Source organism: Tenrec ecaudatus, chromosome 6, assembly GCF_050624435.1.
Source record: "Tenrec ecaudatus isolate mTenEca1 chromosome 6, mTenEca1.hap1, whole genome shotgun sequence".
Lineage (NCBI taxonomy): Eukaryota > Metazoa > Chordata > Mammalia > Afrosoricida > Tenrecidae > Tenrec > Tenrec ecaudatus.
In genome coordinates, this window is record NC_134535.1 from 165,167,228 (window position 1) to 165,185,757 (window position 18,530).

Consider the following 18,530-nt stretch of genomic DNA (forward strand, 5'->3'; position numbering starts at 1 on the left):
ATATGAAAACTTATTTCAAAACTTATTCCACATGAGGGGAAAAAAGCAAGCTTTCGCTGTCACTGACAAGAAGAAATGTAATCTAGCAATCACTTTTGCAATCTTGGCAAAATAGTTGGTTTTTTTAAACATTTTATTAGGGGCTCATACAACTCTTATCACAATTCATACATATACATCCATCAATTGTATATAGCACATCCGTACATTCTTTGCCCTAATCATTTTCTAAGCATTTGCTCTCCACTTAAGCCCTTTGCATCAGGTCCTCTTCCCCCCCCCCACTCCCCCCTCCCTCCTGAGTGCTTGATAATTTATAGATTGTTATTTTGTCATATCTTTCCCTATCCGGAGTTTCCCTTCCCCCCCTTCTCTGCCAACCGTCTCGCAGGGAGGAGGTCACATGTGGATAATAGTTTTAAAGAATAAAAGCAGATTCTTTTATTAACTATGAAAATTACAGCTGGCGAGCTATACCTCAGTCTACAACATATGTGCACATATATTAAACATGCCGAAATGATTGTATTCCAGAAACTTAGATGTTTATAATGAGGAGCTGATATTAAAGGCTCAAGCAGAAAGCAAATGGTTTGAGAATGATGAAGGCAATAAATGTACAAACGTGCCTGACTCAATGGATGTAGGGGTGGACTGTGAAAAGAATTGTACAAACTCCCAATAAAATGATTTTTTTTAAATGATGGCTTAACCACATTCAAATTCTGTGTTAGAAAAGGAAACAGAACTATTACATGCTGAAAGGCATTTCGCAATCACACTAGCCAGAGAGCACAAAGACCATCAACTTGAACAATTATCCTTTGTTTATTGACGCTCAACCCCTCCTGCTCTTCCACAGCTTTGGAATCCTTTCCAGCCTTACATTGGCCACATCCCAGAGTGTCTCAAGCGCCAGGTTTCCTCAGTAGAGGGCAGTAGTGGTTCAGTGATAGACCGAATGATTGCCTTCCCTGCTGTGGAGGATCCAAAATTGGTGGTGAGGAGGGTGTAAGAGACCTGGAATAGCTTGATCAAAGGCAATGTAACCGAGAGGAATTACTGAAACCCAAGTGAAGGCTGAGCATGGTAGTGGGACAAGAGGAAAGTAAAAGGAAATCAAGGAATGAGCTAGGAGGCAAAAGGCATTTATAGAGGTCTAAAGACAGGCATGTACATATGTAAATATATATGATGATGGGGAAATAGATTTATGTGCATATATCTATAGATTTACTATTAAGGATTGATAGACATTGGGCCTCCACTCAAGTATGCCCTCAGTGCAAGAACACTTTGTCTATTAAACTGGCATTCCATGGTGCTCATCTTCCAGGCATGATTGCTGAAGACAAATGTGTGCATAAGCAAATGTCGTGAAGAAAGCTGATGGTGCCTGGTTATCAAAAGATATAGCATCTGAGTCTTAAAGGTAGAAGATTAAACAAGCGGCTATCTAGCTCAGAAGCAACAAAGCCCACATGGAAGAAGCACACCAGCCTGTGTGACCACAAGGTGTTGAAGGGATTGGGCACCCGGCATCAAAGAACAAAAAAATGTCATTGTGAATGAGGGAGACTGTGCAGTGGGGACCCAAAGCCCCTCTGTAGGCAACTGGACACCCCCTTACTGAAGGGTCACAGGGAGGAGACGAGCCAGTCAGGGTTCTGTGTAGCAATGATGAAAAATACAACTTTCCTCTAGTTCTTTAATGCTTCCTCCCCCAACTATCATGATACCAGTTCTACCTTGCAAATCTGGCCAGACCAGAGGATGTACACTAGTACAGAAAGGAACTGGAAACCTAGGGAGTCCAGGACAGATGAACCCCTCAGGAACAGTGGTGAGAGTGGATGTACTGGGAGGGTGGGGGAAAGGTGGGGTAGAAAGGGGGAACCAATTACAAGGATCTACATATAACTCCCCCTCCTTGGTAGATGGACAACAGAAAAGTGGGTGAAGGGAGACATCACACAGTGTAAGACATGACAATTTATAAATAATAATTACTTATAAATGATCAAGGGTTCGTGAGGGGGTGGCGAGGGAGGGGAAAATGAGGAGCTGAAATCAAGGGCTCAAGTAGCAAGCAAATGTTTTTAGAATGAGGATGGCAACAAATGTACAAATGTACTTGACACATGGATGGATGTATGGATGGTGATAAGAGTTATACGAGCCCCCAATACAATTATTTTAATAAAAAGACTTGATTTTCCAACATAATTGTACGAGTACCCTTTATTTTAGTTTCTACCTGAAAGAGACGACACAATCACAGTTACTTTTTGCTAATCCTATGTGTATAAAATACTATCCCATTATAACTATAATTTAATGCTTACGTAGGCATTAAATATATGTGTGTATATAGATATCCATACATTATACCCATACACATATATGCACACACATGCACGCACACACATATATACACATGCACACACTCATATATGTCACACATAATCTATTTAAAGTATTAAAAAGCAAAGTTGTTACTTTGAGGACTAAGATGCTTCTTACCGAACAGTAGTATTGATAGCACCTAACAATGACTATGTATACTATATATATATATATACACACACATATACATACATACATACATACATTTGGATGATTGTGAATTGTTTTTCCATATTTTTGCTATAGTTTTCTGAAAGGCCATTTACCTTTTCTCTTTATAAGCATATGATATTACATTATATATTAGGTTAACGTTTTGTTCTTTGCATTGTAATATTTTTCAAATAGCTTATTCATCTATTCAATTACAGTATTTTCTGCCATAAAAGAATGAAAAACTTTTACAACCAAAATAAATTTATTATTTTATTTTATGGCTACTGAGTTTCTTTCTCTAGTAAAGACCTTCTAAACTGTACATTGTGTAGGATTTTTATTGTTTTAAGTTTTATATGTATTTACCCCTTCTGAGATATATTTATGTATATAGTGAAATATATGGGTCTCCTTTTATTTTTTTCTAGATGGAAAGCGGGTCATGACAATCCCAAACCCCAATCTACTGCCATTGAATCCATCCTGACCCCTAAGCACCCTGGGGCAAACTGGGTTAAGTGGCGGACTGCTAACAGCCAAGTCAGCAATTCAGAACCATTAGGCACTCCATGGGGGAAAGGATGTTTTTTCGTCCTGTAAACATTTACAGCCTTGCAGCCTGAAAGAGGCAGTTCAGTCCTCTCGTATAGGGTCACTGTGAGTAAAAGTTGTGCCAGTACCACTAAGTATCAGTCTCTCCTCCGTGAGTAGAAATTCCCCTGTTGCAAACATTAACTTCTCAGACACACTACTAGATGTACTGATTGTCTGACAGTTCCCTGCATCTATGCATGGTCTTATCCTACGTCCACACTAACAAGTCAGCCTGCCATCCTTATGTGGACGCTGGGAAAAGATACGAGATGCTTTGGCCACACACAAAGGCCAGTTTTCTGATCACAACAATAGCAGGAACCACTGCTTCCTGATTCTCTGCTGTTCTTGGAGTCCCATGGGGCGATGTAACAAAAAGCCAGTCAGTTGCACCCCTTTAATTGCATTCTGAATATCTTCATGTGTCAGGTGGTTTTGTTCCTCTTCTTTTTTCCCTGATTAAATTCACTTTTCTGATTCCCATTTGATTTCTTTGATTCAATGTGATGTTTGCTTTCCAAATCTCTGGTGATTTTTCACATTTCTTTCTGTTGTTGATTTATAATTTAATATCATTGCAGCCAGATAAAATACTTTGTATCTTTAAAATACTGTAAAAATTATTGAAATGTGTACTATGGCCTAGAATATGATGTATTTTTCAGAATGCTCCATGAGCACTTGAAAATAATGTATATTTTTATATACTTCAAGTTAATACTGACTTAATTCCAGTAAATAAAATAGTACTGCTGTATTATTATGGACACACTTGTGTGGGTCTTATTAATATGATCTTATTAATATAGTGTCATCTTTTCCAATATTTCCTAATTTGCATCTGTATTCACCTTGAGCTATATTATTTAGGATTTCTTATAGTGCATATATATTTCTACCTATTCTCAAATATTTGAAAAATGAACTTACTTTGCTGGTGTTTTAAAATAATATTTTCAGTGGATATGGAATTCTGAGTTGGTTTTTCTTAGAGCGTAACCATCTTTTATACTATTTTGTAACCTCATTTGTTTTGTTTTGTTTTATGATTGCTATAAAGATTTACAATGCGCTCTTTTGGTTGGCTTGACATTTAGAATTTCTAGCAAATAGTAGAAAATCAATACATGCTGAGTTAAATCAGTGAAGACTGAGTTCTAGGATTATTAAGTATATATTATTATGATAATAAGTGTGCTTCTAAGAAATTATCCATCAGATATGTTCATAGAATCCTTTCAATGCAGTCACTATTTGCACATTTCAGAAGAACTCTCAAATATAGTTTTACATGTCAGAGACCTGCTTAAGTGCATTGATATATCCTTCTTTTCCTCTTGCACTTTAATCATGGGAATTTATTACACATGAGCCAATATGTTTACATTTGCTACTTTGTTTGATGTTCCTGAAAACTAGTTGGCCGTGGTTTAAGGAGCTGAGTATTTTGCAATTAGTCTAATTGACAAGGATTTTTATTTCAAGGATTACTAATCAATCACCCACTCAAAACTCACTTTAACAAAGGAATTCATGCCCAGCGCTCATTGAATTCCCATTAAAATAGTGAAATTAATAATGGTCTATAGATGCAGTTGGTGCTTTTCTAAGTCCTTTCACATTGCCCAGTTAAACATGAAAATGAAGTAGATGGATTCATTCCAGCCTGACATTAGCATTCAGTTGTCTTCAGTCCAGGAAAACAGAGACATTGTAGACAACCGAGTAGAGAGGGATTTAGTGTAGAGCTCTTTATAAAGCACCGATCAGGCTGAGGGAAGAAAAGAAAACACAGCTGTTCCTCCGTTCAAGTACACTCTCAAAACGAAGTTGCTGTACTCCAAGACTACTGGAGCCTTGCATCTGCATTTGCTAGTAGTCCCAGCAGGCCCATCGTTACAACCCCAGCCAGAAATAGAATGGTGTCTCCCTTCCTCCCAGCTACCCATTGGTGTCTCTCTTCTTCCAAATTGGCCACAGAAATGGGAAGTACAACTTAGAAGGTGACAAATGAGTGTATGGAAGTCAAGTGTTTGGCCGAGATCTGTTGGAAAAAGAAAGAGCACTCATGATTTTATTATTTTCATCTCTAAGTATATGATTTTCTTCTCCATCTCAGAATTGGAAATGTCTACCCTTGTCCTTTGAGTTTTTATAAAAGCTGGTAAATCAATAAAGCAATCTCCGTGTGGTACAGATGGTCATTGCACTTGGCTGGAAAACCAAAGTTTGGAGTTTTGAGTCCACCCAGAGACACCTCAGCAGAAAGGCTTGATGATTCATTTCTAAAAAACCAGTCTTCGAAAACCACAGGGAGCTCCGTTCTAATGGGACACATGTAGATTGCCATGAGCTGGGATCAATTTAATGGCAACTGCTTTAGTTTTGCATTTATTTAAGTCAATTAAACCATTTCCATCAATATCTGCTGGCATAATATTATGATGGCTTAACCAAATAAGAATTCATTGGGGTTTTTTTTGAACTGACAGAAAATGTATATGCGATAAATTGAAAAGTAAAAGGAAGAGCAGAGGTAAAATGGACTTGGAGTCTTTTGTAACAAACTCATTAAAAAAAAGATATAAGTAAGTAAAAATAAAATTTATGTTTTTGACTGCAGAAAGAATTGGTAAAGGGAGGGAAACTAAATGGTTAAAATTTTAAGAGCCTTCTCCCTCAGCATTCTGGATTGAATTGTGTCCCCCCCTAAAAAAATTCCTATTGTGAATCTTATTCGCACCCCTATTCAGATAATATTAACCCCTATATCAGTGATTATAATTCCATTTGGGAATGGGTTTTGTTTTTCTGTTAGTGAAAGAGTGTTTTTTTAGGGTATCAAGCTCTCTTGAGATCTAGAGGATCAGATTATGCAAGCAAGCACAAAATGAGGGAGCGATTAATGCCACTTGATCACCAAGGACCACAGGAATAGACCCTGGAAAGAGATAAAGGCCTTCCCCCAGAGTTGGCAGGGAGAGATCGAAATAGAGATAGATATGACAAAATAATAATTTATAAATTATCAAGAGTTCATGACAGAAGGGGGAGCGGGGAGGGAGGGGGGAAACTGAGGAACTGATGCCCGGGGCTTAAGTGGAGAGCAAATGTTTTGAGAATGAAGAGGGTAACGAATGTACGAAAGTGCTTTACACAGTTGATGTATGTATGGATTGTGCGAAGAATTGTATGAGCCCCCAATAATATGATTTTGGAAAAAGAATAGAGAGAGAGAGCCCATCGTGTTGGCTCTGCCTCATGGCGACCCTATGCACAACCAAAGGGAACATCACTGCATCCTCTCACTTGGCTTTACATTTGAGCCTAGCAAGGCAGCCACTGGGTCAGTCCAGCTAGACCGGAGTGCCTCCTTTTCACTGCGCCTCTCCTTTACCAAGCCTGCTGTCCTTTTGCAGAGACGGGTCTCTTGAATAATTGATCCAAAGTTCTGGAGACAAGTCTTTGAAGGAGCATACTGACTGTGCTTTTTTGAAGACAACTTTGTTTGTTCTTCTGATAGTCCATGCGACTTTGAATATTCTGTCAGCGCCGTAATTCAAATGCCTCGATTCGTTAGTCTTCCTTATTCAGTTCCTAACTCTCACACGCATAGCAGACAGTTAGAAATACCATGGCTTGGGTCAGAACAAGTAACCTCCTTGCTTTTCAACACTTGAAGGGGGGCTTGTGCAGCATTTTGACCCCAGGCAATGCCTCGCTTGTTCTCTTGACTTGTATTCCCATGAGCATTGATTATGGATCCAAGCAAAATGAAATGATATTTTTAGTTAAAAAATGTATTAGTAATGGGGAATTTATACATACATCATATCATTCCATAGTTCCATCATGTCAAGTAGTTGTACAATTGCTACCACATCAGTTTCCAAATATCTATATATGTATATATTTTTTCTTGGACTCCTTGACATTGTCTCTCTTTTACCCTTCCCCCAGCACTGTACCCCACTCCCCCCCAGCCCTGCTGCCCCTAGAGTTCTTCAATCCTGCATTTCATATGCTGAAAACCAGGAAACCATATAACACAGCTTCAAGAGGGTGACATTTAATGACATAACACTTCTGATTTAACCCTAATACAAGCAAACAAAAACAAAACAAAAACTAGAGAAACTTCAAAAACTGTGATAGGGAAGTTTAAATTGAGTCTGGGTCTGAAATAAGAATCGTAGATGACAGGGGTGCCCAAGCTTGCGCAAACGTCAGCCTAATTGCCAAATATTCTGCTTTTGTTCTTTGCAGCTTTTAGAAAAACCACATGCCGGTACAAGCAGCTTTGGGGGAAAGTGCAAGCTAAAAATAATGCAAACTTTGGCTTTTTGAAAAAAGAAAGACACCTGTGTGTGTCGTGCCTCTAAAAGCTTGTCCCGGGTCGAAGCCCGGGGTCCACACTCGTACTCGACAGAATCTGGTGTGGACCCTCCGCGCTGAGTCTGCGTTTGAACCCAGTAAACCTCTTGGAGCTGTACTTGACCTCTGCTCGTTTTGTTTATTCAGCAACCTGCAGAGCAGCGCCAGCGTGCCTCAGAGGGAGCGGGCTGCCAATTGACCAAGTTTTAAGTGTTCAAGTCAGGTTGCTCCCTTTGATCTTCTATACTCATGTCTCCAGTGAGGGCTGTTCCGTGACCACTTTCCTCCCATCCCTCAGTTATGGGCAGAGGGCGATCGCCCGAGGCTTAGTTCCGATGTAGTTCCCACAGACGCATCTCGGATTTCCACTGTCATCCATTGCCTTCTTGACAACGGCGATCTCTCCTCTGTTTATCATGATGTTATCGATGGGTCCAGCTGTGAGGAATTTTGCTCCTTATATTAAAGGGCAATCTATATTGAAGCCTGCAGTCCTTGGGCGTCATTAGCACCAGGTGGTTTTGAAGTGCTACCCAACAGCTGCCTACTGGTGACCACTATGCCAAGGGCTCTTCAGCGTGCTGATGCTACCACCTTGAATTCACACTTCAAACATTCAAACGTTTTCTGTATTTTTGTTTGTTTGTATTTATTCACATTCAAACGTTTTCTGTATTTTTGTTTGTTTTCTGTTTGTTCTTTTGGGGGTTTATCTCAGATGTGTTCTATCATTGGGGTCACCCTCAAATTTTAATATTTTCAGTATATGAAGCCCAGGATTGATGAACTTTTAGGGACAGCAAATGGAATAGGGGTTTCTGGGGGTACAGTGCTGGGGGTGGGGTAAAAGGAAGCTGATGTCAAGGAGCTTAAGAGGGAAAAGAATGCTTTGAATCTGATTATGGCAGCAATTGTACAACACTACTCAATGGGATTGCACTATCGAATGATGTGTTATCTCTATTAACTCCCAAACAAATGGTTTTGGGAAAAAAGAATAAAGTGAAGTAAGTAACATTTTAGTGTAGAATTATATTACATAGTACACATGTTTATGAAATCTTTGAAAATTTGAGCTTAGTCTTTAATGTTAACTCTATACCCAGGAACTAAAAATCCCTTTTCTAACTAGAATTTTCCAGAAATCATACACTTTGTTTTAATGTCTTTACCGGTACATTAAATATTGTTAGTTCAGTCTCATTGACTTTGGTATTGTATTAAAAGTAATATTCACCTCAATTTTGAAAAACTACCTCCTCACATTTTTATGATTTATTGTAAATTGCACATGAGTGCGCTATAAAACACCCAATCAGAACTCTTCAGCGAGCACGTGTGCAGATGTTATGCAGGGATACCAACGAAATTGGAGTATGTGGCATTATCAAATATGTTTATGTTTCACAGAAAACTTTAGCGTGAATAAAACTGTGACTCTATTATTTAAATGAGATAAAGGATTATATGGTTCTTTATGCAGAAAAGATATCTCATTTCTCTTAAATTAGTATCTCCTTTGGTTTTAGACGAAGGAGATCAGATTATTGCATGAGGAAAACTATTCTTATTTTCACCGAGGCTGCTCACATTTAATAAGTGTATGTTAAGCTTCAGTATCCTGAGTTATAAGCTGTTGTGTGTATCATGTTTTTCTTTATCCAGCATGGGCAAAAGCATTGTGAAGCTTAATTTTTTTTTTTTGCTCAACTGCCTGTAATGTACCAAATGAGGTGATTATAGTTTATTCTGATATTAAAAGTTGTGATTTTGTACTATTTCTAACATGCTTTTAAATGTTAGGTTATTGGAATTATTATTGGGAGTCGTATCCAAAGACACATCCATGAACTCTTCCCAATAAATTTAAATTGAGTGTGGGTCTGAAATAAGAATCGTAGATGACAGGGTGTGCATAACTGAGAAAGAACTGACACAATAAAGCATATAAAACCTAGATCTAGACCTATGAAGGTTTAGTTTTCTCCCCAGAGAAAATCAGCTCAGAGTCAATTTTCAACATCTATACTCGAAATATCTTTTTACCTTACTCTACGTGTGTCCAGAATCCACTCCAGAGGATGCTTTAAGGCTAATGTAAAATTGTGTCTTACGTATGTATTCCCTTACACACTGTCAAAAATTGTAACTGCATGAGAAACAACAAAATTAATGTAGCAGAATATATGTCTTGTAAGTACATATGATTCCAACTGGGGAGTGTTGATCTGAGTATGGGGAAAGGCACTCCCGAGAAGAGACTGTGTGTGTGTGATTTTTGTAGATCATTGTTAGGTTAATTCCGCAACAGACCGTATCAAAGCCCAAGCAGACTTTGAGGGTCCCTGGGTTACAGACGTAGATTCACCAAGGACACGCCGCACCAAACAACCTAAAGCACAGCCTCTAGTCAGACGCGGGAGCTCCTCCCGTTGAAGATGTCTACACCGATAATAGTCCCAAAGCACCCAATGCCCAAGATCAAACACTCCACTTAGCTGCTCATTAGGTTATGGTGTCTCTTGAAGGTGACTCAAGGGAATAATTCCCTTAAGTTTCAAGGGGACACCTATGGGCAGATGGGCTGGATGGAATACCCCAATTCCATGAACCCAGAAATCAGGATTCCAGGAAAATCACAAGATATTCTCTCTCTCTCTCTCTCTCTCTCTCTCTCTCTCTCTCTCTCTCTCTCTCTCTCTCTCTCTCTCTCTCTCTCTCTCTCACACACACACACACACACACACACACACACACACACACATTCTTGACTTGTTTTTCCTACTAGCCTCCTTTCCCCGAATGAAAAGCCAATCAAAACAAACTCAAACCCACTGTGGGAGAGTCAAGTTCAAATTAATGCTATGGCACAGAGAGGCAGTGTCATTTTGTGGAAGCCAGCTGCCACATCTCTCTCCTGCAAAGCCACCGGAGTATTCAAAGCACTGCTTAACTCCTGCACCTCCAAAGATCAAATGCACAAAGGGAAAATACAGTCCTGATACTGGTGAGAGAATTTCGAGAATCCAGAGAAGCTGGCTTATATGAAGAAGAGTGTGGCATCATGATTGAGGGAAGGCTTATTCACAACCTGGGATAAGCATATGAAACAACCTTGGTGGCTGAAAGGGAGGAGGACGCGAGGGCTGGCAGCCTTCAGTGTGGATTGCAGGTCACTGTAAAGAAGGCCAAAGTGAAGAAAAGGTTGAAATTAGCAAGGATATGGTCTTTCTTGGATCCACAATGAATGCTCATGGAAGCAGCAGTCAAGAGAGCAAAAGACCCATTGCTTTGAGTTAATCTGCTTCACCAGACTTATCTACAGAATTGAAAAGCAAGGATATTACTTGAGGGGCTAAGGTGTGCCTGTCTCAAGCCATGGTATTTTCAATCACCTCATATGTACGTGAAAATTGGGCATTGGATAAAGACGACCAAAGGAAGATCGATGTAATTGAACTGTGGTGCTGGAGAAGAATACTGAAAGTACCATGGACTGCTAAAAGGACAAGCCAATCTGTCTTGGAAGATGTATAGCCAGAGTGCTCCTTAGAGACTTCGTCTTACATACCTTGGACATATTGTCAGAAGAAACAAGTCCCTGAAAGAAAGGCATCATGTTTGGTAAAGTAGAGGGGCAGCGAAAAAGAGGAAGGCCCTCTGACTTTCCTTGGAAGCTCTTCTGTCTGGGCATCAGTCTTCCTGAGTCTCGGGTTCTCAGTACAAGGACCCGCCTGTGTCTGAAGGACAAGCGCCACACCCAGATCGGGTCTCTGCTCACTTTAAAAAAAATCTTTCATCTCTTATAAGATAATAGATAATGCAGGCCAACCCCCAGGGGAACTCCCCCAGCATCAGCCCAAGGCTGCAACCTGAGTGAAGCGGTCACATCTCTCGGCAACCCCCTGACTACCTCTGAGCTGACCACACCATGGGTGATAACTGTGTAACTGCCCAAACCACAAAGCTGACATTTGGGGGACACAATTCAATCCATGGTAAAGCCAAAGAATCTAATGCTGCTTCCTTAAAAGGGCTTGGGGAGTGTCACTGAAATCACATACCCCTGAGGCATCTTCAGGAGGTGACATTTTATTATGAGCTAGAGAATATAAGGAGTCAGGTCTTTTCTTCAGAGGTAATTTCTTATCCTCCATCACCTAAAGTATGGAAATGCTCCTTCCCGTTTTATGAACAGGATTAACGTGTGCTGGGTCAGCATTTTTTTTGCACGCGCAGCCCAGTGATGTAGGCATTCATTATTGCCCTTCTCCCTTTCCCAATGTTTCCAGGGAGCATCCCTTGGGTCTCTCCCCTGCCTTTCCAGGACTGTTAAAACAGATTGCCCTCAAGACCCCAGGTAAAGGCTCAGCCCATTGAGCCATGTGTCTGAGTAATAAAGTTCATTTTACTTCAAAAAAAAAAAAAAGGAAGGTCTTCAAGAGGCTGGATTGACACAGTAGCTGCAAAAGTGGCCTCAGGGACAGGCACCATTGTGAGGATGGCACAGGACCAGGCAATGTTTCCTCCTGTTATGCACAGGCTTGCCCTGAATCGGAACTGACTCCATCATGCGTAACAACAAGAATACGGATGAAATCTAGGGAGCAGAGTCAAAAGAGTAGCTCTATCCAGATTTTCTCCTTCTGGGAATTAAAATAGAGAGAGGATTTCAAATCGTTCTGAAGAATAAAATGTCAACTTCTGTCTTTAATATTATGCTAAGACAACTTAGAGATCATATATGGAAGGACAGAAGTGTCTTTGTCGTGTTTACTGAAATAAAGTCACCGTTTACCTGGAAGTGAATTCCTTGTGATCAAACCAATAAAATAGTTTGACTATATCTTAATTTTCTGTGGTCAGATTGCCTCCCCACACAAGACAAACAAATAACTTCCAAACCCACTGCCATCAAGTAGATTCTGACTTGTAACAATCCTGTAATATTTCCAAGGCGTTGGACACACACACACACACACACACACACACACACACACACACAGTTTTAAGGAATTGTTTATTTAGGCCTTTAATTTTCAACCTTGGAAGCATTCCCTTGCAGAATTCAGAGGCAAAGACAGTTACCCCCAGTTCATTGTTCTCCTCTAATTTGTCAGGCTACAGCAGAGATGAAAGCAGGTCAGATTCACTACAGCTCCAGGCATGCTGTACTCTATCTCCATGTCTAGGAACTGGCCGCACTGAATCCAATGCCTAGCTCAAGGTCATTCTTGACTTCCTCAAGTTTCATCATTCCTCATTCTTGTCACTGGCGGGGCCACTGGGCCAGAGACTGGAGCATCCATTTGGTCCGTAACTTGTACAAGCAGGCATCATAGACCATAACCTCTTGCACGTTTGAGGATTCCAGACCTTTCGGTGGAGCATACTGTTACTCCCTTGTTCCAGGTACGGGATTCAAGAACCATTCAGGCCAAATATAGTTACCAGCTGCCACGTGGGAACCGGAAACACCTCAGGATCTTGTAAATCGTCAGGAGACAATTTACCCACAGTGGGATATCTTTCCGTTCTGGGTACGAGCCCATCTTAAGTAACTCCAAAACAAATACAAGCTGGAAAAAGTCAGACCTAACTGCCGGCCTATAAATCTTTGGGAGAGAAAACAGTCGTATCTTTTTCCTCAGAGCCATTGGTGGTGGGTCTGAACCTCCAACTTTGTGATTTATAGTCCATTACTGACCAGAGAGCATCACCCAGATTAGGTCCCCCAAGAACACAAACTAAGATGAATGATTTCATTGTGAGGATAAGAAATGTGTGAAATTATTACATGAAAAAAACAGATTAATGGAGCCCTAGTTGCACTTCGTTAGACTGCCATGGGTTCAAATCCACTAGCTTCCCTCGGGGGGGAAAGATGAGACTGCCTGCTTCCATAAAAATTTACAGACTCAAAAACTCCTAGCAGGTCTATGAGCTGGAATCAGCTTGATGGCAGTGGGTTTGGAGTTCTTGGAAGGGAGCAGGAGGCAGAAGTAACTAGTAAGCTTGATGTTTACTTTGAAACACTAGGCAACAGGTAGAAAGTTCCAGAAGAAGCAGGCTGAAGAAACTGACCTCAGTGAAGCAATGAATGAATGTTAGGTGTGTTAGGACCTAGGGGGCTATGCCACCTACCTGACTTATCTGGAAAGTTCAGCCTGGAGAAATAACAGGTGAAGAATAAGACAGGGCTTGATTTACCTAATGCTGAGGGAAACAGGTTCTTGTGTGGGTTTTTTTTTCTTGTGTGGGTTTTTTTCTTGTGTGGGAAATTGTACAAAATTATCAGAATCTTGATACTGATTAGATGAGGGAAGAATATTGAAATCACAAAATGATTAGGGATGTGTTGAGAAAGCATTCGAGTTTTGTTTAACAAGGATTCTTGGTTTGGATGGTTAATCAATTTATAAAAAGCCATAAATCTTAAAAGAAATCCTTAAAAAGATAACATAAACTGAAATCTATTTGTATCTCCTGCTTTTTAAAATTCTTTGATAGTAAAGCAGGCAAGTTCAGAGATATCCCTTCTCTTTCCGCCTTTGTTAGAAGTTAGTGACGGTCAGTCTTGCTCCTGGTTTGCTATGTTGGGACCGCGCTCCATTAATTATTTCCTCTCTCTAAAAGCCCTGGTGGCGCAGTGGTTAAGTGCTCACCTGCTAGCTGAAAGGGCCATGGCTTGAATTCCCCAGCTGCTCCTGCGAGAGGGGTGGCAGTCTGCCTCCATAAAGATGATGGTCTGGAGACCCCTACGGGCAGTCCTACTTCTGTAGGGACATCCTGAGTCAAGGTCAACTTGGTAATTGGTTATCTCCTCTTTCTGAGTGTCTTTTCTGGAGCCTAATCTAAGAGCAGATGAAGTATTTCTACCTATGGAATCCAGCTTCTCTAAATTCTGATGATTTCCACCACCCCCCCCTTACCATTTTGGTTTTTTCTTTTTGGTGTGTGTGTGGGGGTGGGGGATGGTAGGGGGCTGTTGGTTGACCCTGTGCTTCTGCAGTCCCACTTAGTCTTTGTACTTTCTTCCTTTTGATTGTGCCTGATTGGGAAAAAATAAAAGGAAAGAAAGTTAAAACCCAATGAACCCCAAGTGGAAGGTAATTCATTTGAAATCACCAGGAAGGTATTTTTCCCCTTGATGTTCCCAGATTAATGTTAACATTAATTTTTAACAGCTGTGAGCATCTGTTAACAAATGGCAAATGTGGTGGCCAAGTCGCTTGAACTTTATTGGCATTTGTGTCTTCATTTTTGATGAGTTTTAAATTTACTTAAACTGTCTATGGCAATACATAAGTAAGACATGTGTCACACAGATTTTCTACCACAAAAACAAGGAAGACCAAGTGAACCAGATACAAAGGGCAACATCTTGCAACTCTAAATTTCAGAAGATAAGATTGAGAAATGGATGGAATACTGTGTTGGGGAACAAAAGAGACCCTACCTCAAATATAATTTAAGGAGAACATATTAAGTCTTTTAAAAGACAGAGAAAACACAGAAACATAGACGTAGCATTAAAAAAGAGTCACAAATTCATGATTGGTGGCAGATCAATATATCAAAGTTATAGGTGGGACTACAGAAGCACTCACAGACCATGACTGGGACACACATATTGTGTTCGATAGATAGGTTTGCAAGAATGTTCCAGGGCTTCCTATCAAGGGAGTCTGGACTAGATTGATAATGTATGACTCATGGGTATATGACCGCTTGAACTGTTTCCATAGAAACCCCGGTGGCATAGTGGTTACAAATTGCACATGGTGGGCATTTTGAAACCACCAGCAGCTCGATGGGAAAAAGATCAGTCTTTCTACTCCCCTAAACAGTTAAAGTTTCAGAAAAATCTCAGGGTGGGGGTGGGGTGTCACTATGAGTCAGCATTGACTCCATGGAAGTGAGCTGGTTTGGAGTTTTGAGTATGGTGACCACCAGCATTCAAGTAAGCCCTTAAGAGAGACTGCCCTTTTGAGGCTGGTTAAACATGGGTGGAGGTAATCAACTTCCCAATGCCTGAGGGCAAGATCATCTACATCCTTGATTAATGATCAGAAAGAATTCAGTGGAGGCTTAATATATGTAGGCACTCTCCAAATGGATTTTTGGCTGTCAGCGTCATCCATTGCCTTTTGCAAACTAGGATGCTCAGAATTTAAGCTGCGATACAGTACTGAGAGAAGCTGAACAAGTGGCAAGAGAGGAGAGGGGTGAGTTGTTGGCTAGTCTGAGACAGCCTCTCTAGCTTGAACTCTTGCAAAGAGAATTCTATTGAGGTAGCACCAGTGGCTTGTCGCAAAATAATTCTTTGCAAGAAAAAGCACCCTGACCGTAGCCATCATCTGAGTCTACACAAACAACTCTGATTGGGTGACCTCAGACAGTGCACAGGCAGGCAGGAACCCCTTTAGGAGCAGGAATCCTACGTCCTCACTTCTCCCTTCTCACCCAGTGAGCTCCTTGGCTGTCAGAGAGTGCTGACCCATTCCAGGTAACCTAATGTGAACAGTTTTCTCCTTTGTAATTTTTTCCTCTTCCCCCTTTTTTTTGGTTAATCCTTTATTTCTCTGCTTTCTTTTTTCCTCCTTCTATTTCTTTTTTTTTGCTATGTACTCCCTCATTCAATCTGGACCTGCCACAAGATAGACAGAAAGCCCAGGGACTTTGTATTCTTTTGCATCCTAGTGCAAACCAGAAGAACAACAGTCAATTGTCCCAGGCCTTCTATTTCTTTTTCACTTTTCTTCATCGGTTTTACATTTCTCCATATTTCTTGACGATTCTCTTTTTCTCATTTATTTCCCCTTCTAATTTTGCAAAATCTGTTGGTTTTTTAACTTTTCTTTTTCTTTATTATTTTCCTTTGTAGTAAGTAAATTATTTTTTCTTGCTGTTGTTTACCTGATTTGTCTCCACTTGTTTTTATCTTTATTTTGTTTTTTGCTGTTGGTCGTTTTTTTTTAAAAACTTTTTTTCTGTGTCGCTCTCTTTTTCTTGTCCTACCTGAGACAGGAGACAATAAACTTGTCCACATGGCTTGGCTGCAACTGAACTCTCACATATTTGCAATATTACTTACTGGTTGAGGACCACTATTTTACTCTTGTACCATCTCATCATCAATAGATAGCAGCCAATACAACTCAAACCCACCTTCAGCTGCGCTACCCAAACATCAAACAGTGAACTGTGCATACACTTACATTCTCTGACCAACATTAGCCCATATGACCCACACCAACCTACAAAGTCCTCCTCAATCTCACAGAAAACATACAATGACACTGACTGCAGGAGGAAAGCCAAATCTGTGAGCATGTGGCAGGGGTCTCCACACGGCTGCTCCAGCACCAAGGGCTGCATCAGGGTAGGTCCATATGGCTTCTCCTCAGGAATGTCTCACAGAAAGTGAGCCTTGCCAGCTAAAGCAGGGAGCTGGCTGAGGCAGCTGCACCCTGGTCCGACCATCAGATAGCAAGAGACCCGAGAACCAGAAAGGTGAGGCTCACTGAGCCATTTATCTCTCTGCCGTTCAGTTAATCCCACATGTGTTTATCGGCCAGGTTGGCACAATAAACCTTAACTATTGCAACATATAATAATCAAACTTTTGAAAACCAAAGGCAATAAAGGAATCCTGAGACCAGCTCAGGATAAATTAAATTTCAAAGGATAGTCATTCAGATTACGTTCTGATTTCTCAGTAGAAAGCATGCAGGCAAGAAGTCAATGGAATGATATTTATAAACTTCTAGACCAAAAGAATTCCCAACCATGGGTCATATACCTAGCAAAATCATTCCTCAACTATGACAGTAAAATTAGGACCGTTCCAGATAAGCAAGTCTTTAAAACTGAGACCAACCTTCCAAGAAATGCCGGAAGGTAGGTGTTCAGGCAGAGTACTAACAATGGCAGTCAGCAACTTCAGACTATCATATATGACACTGCCACCCAGAAGCCAAACAGTAGAAAAGTATCCAACATAAAACCAGCCTACAATGATTGACAATAGGAACCAAAGACAACAATTTGTAATGAAGACACGTACAAAGTAATAAAGGAATAATGTAGTTACGGTACTTCCAGATATTGAAGAATGAAGTAGACTTTGTGAACTTTTGTGAAGAAGAGAGCGGCAGACAGTTACAGGGAAATTGGCAAAGAATGATGGAGATGGAGAAGGACACTGGGAGTACAAGAGTTAAAAGTAACAGATTATACATACATACAATCTTACAATAATGAGGTCTATCAGTAGATGTGGAAATAGACATATGGGCCAAGTGGGTGTAGGAGGGAGCGGGAAGTAACCAGTGAATATATATATACAAATATATGTATATAGATAGATTTGACAAGCTATATGTATATATGTATTACTTTTGTTACAACTATATCCATGAATGTACTAGAGTATTCAAAGGTCAAAGTTAGGAAACTTTGACATAATCACATATTAATTTAATAAGGGGTATACATAGCTTGGTCTCTGGGGTGTCACAACCATAGACTTGGGGACAACAAGGTCAATTGCAATGAATGGGATAAAACAGAATGTGTATGAATCACTGAATATAACATTTATAATCTCTGTAAATCTGCATCTAGTTCATAATAAAAAGCTAAAACAGTTTTTCCCAATCATTCCATCTGCACATAATATGTTCAATTCAAAGAGTTATGATCGATCATTAAACTGACACCTGGCATAGGCTCTGCAAATAGTACAAACCATTATATAATGACTGAATAGAACAGATTTTTTTCTGGTATTATTGACTGTTTTGGATAGTCATACAATACATATTAACATGTCACTTTAAAACAATTATGCATCTTTTGTGTGGGTTGAGTTGTGTCTCCTAACAATATGTATTGTAAATCTTTTTTTAAAAACATTTTATTAGGGGCTCATACAACTCTTATCACAATCCATGCATATACATACATCAATTGTATAAAGCACAGCTGTACATTCT

At 40.1% G+C, this 18,530-nt stretch overlaps 2 pseudogenes; both read right to left on the reverse strand.

The window, feature by feature from the left end:
• Nucleotides 1-12,718: 12,718 nt before the first annotated feature.
• Nucleotides 12,719-13,082, reverse strand: LOC142451738 (developmental pluripotency-associated 5 protein-like; annotated as a pseudogene).
• A 3,071-nt stretch (nt 13,083-16,153) lies between these two features.
• On the reverse strand, nt 16,154-16,278 carry LOC142452148 (small nucleolar RNA SNORA31; annotated as a pseudogene).
• Between the last annotated feature and the right edge of the window lie 2,252 nt (nt 16,279-18,530).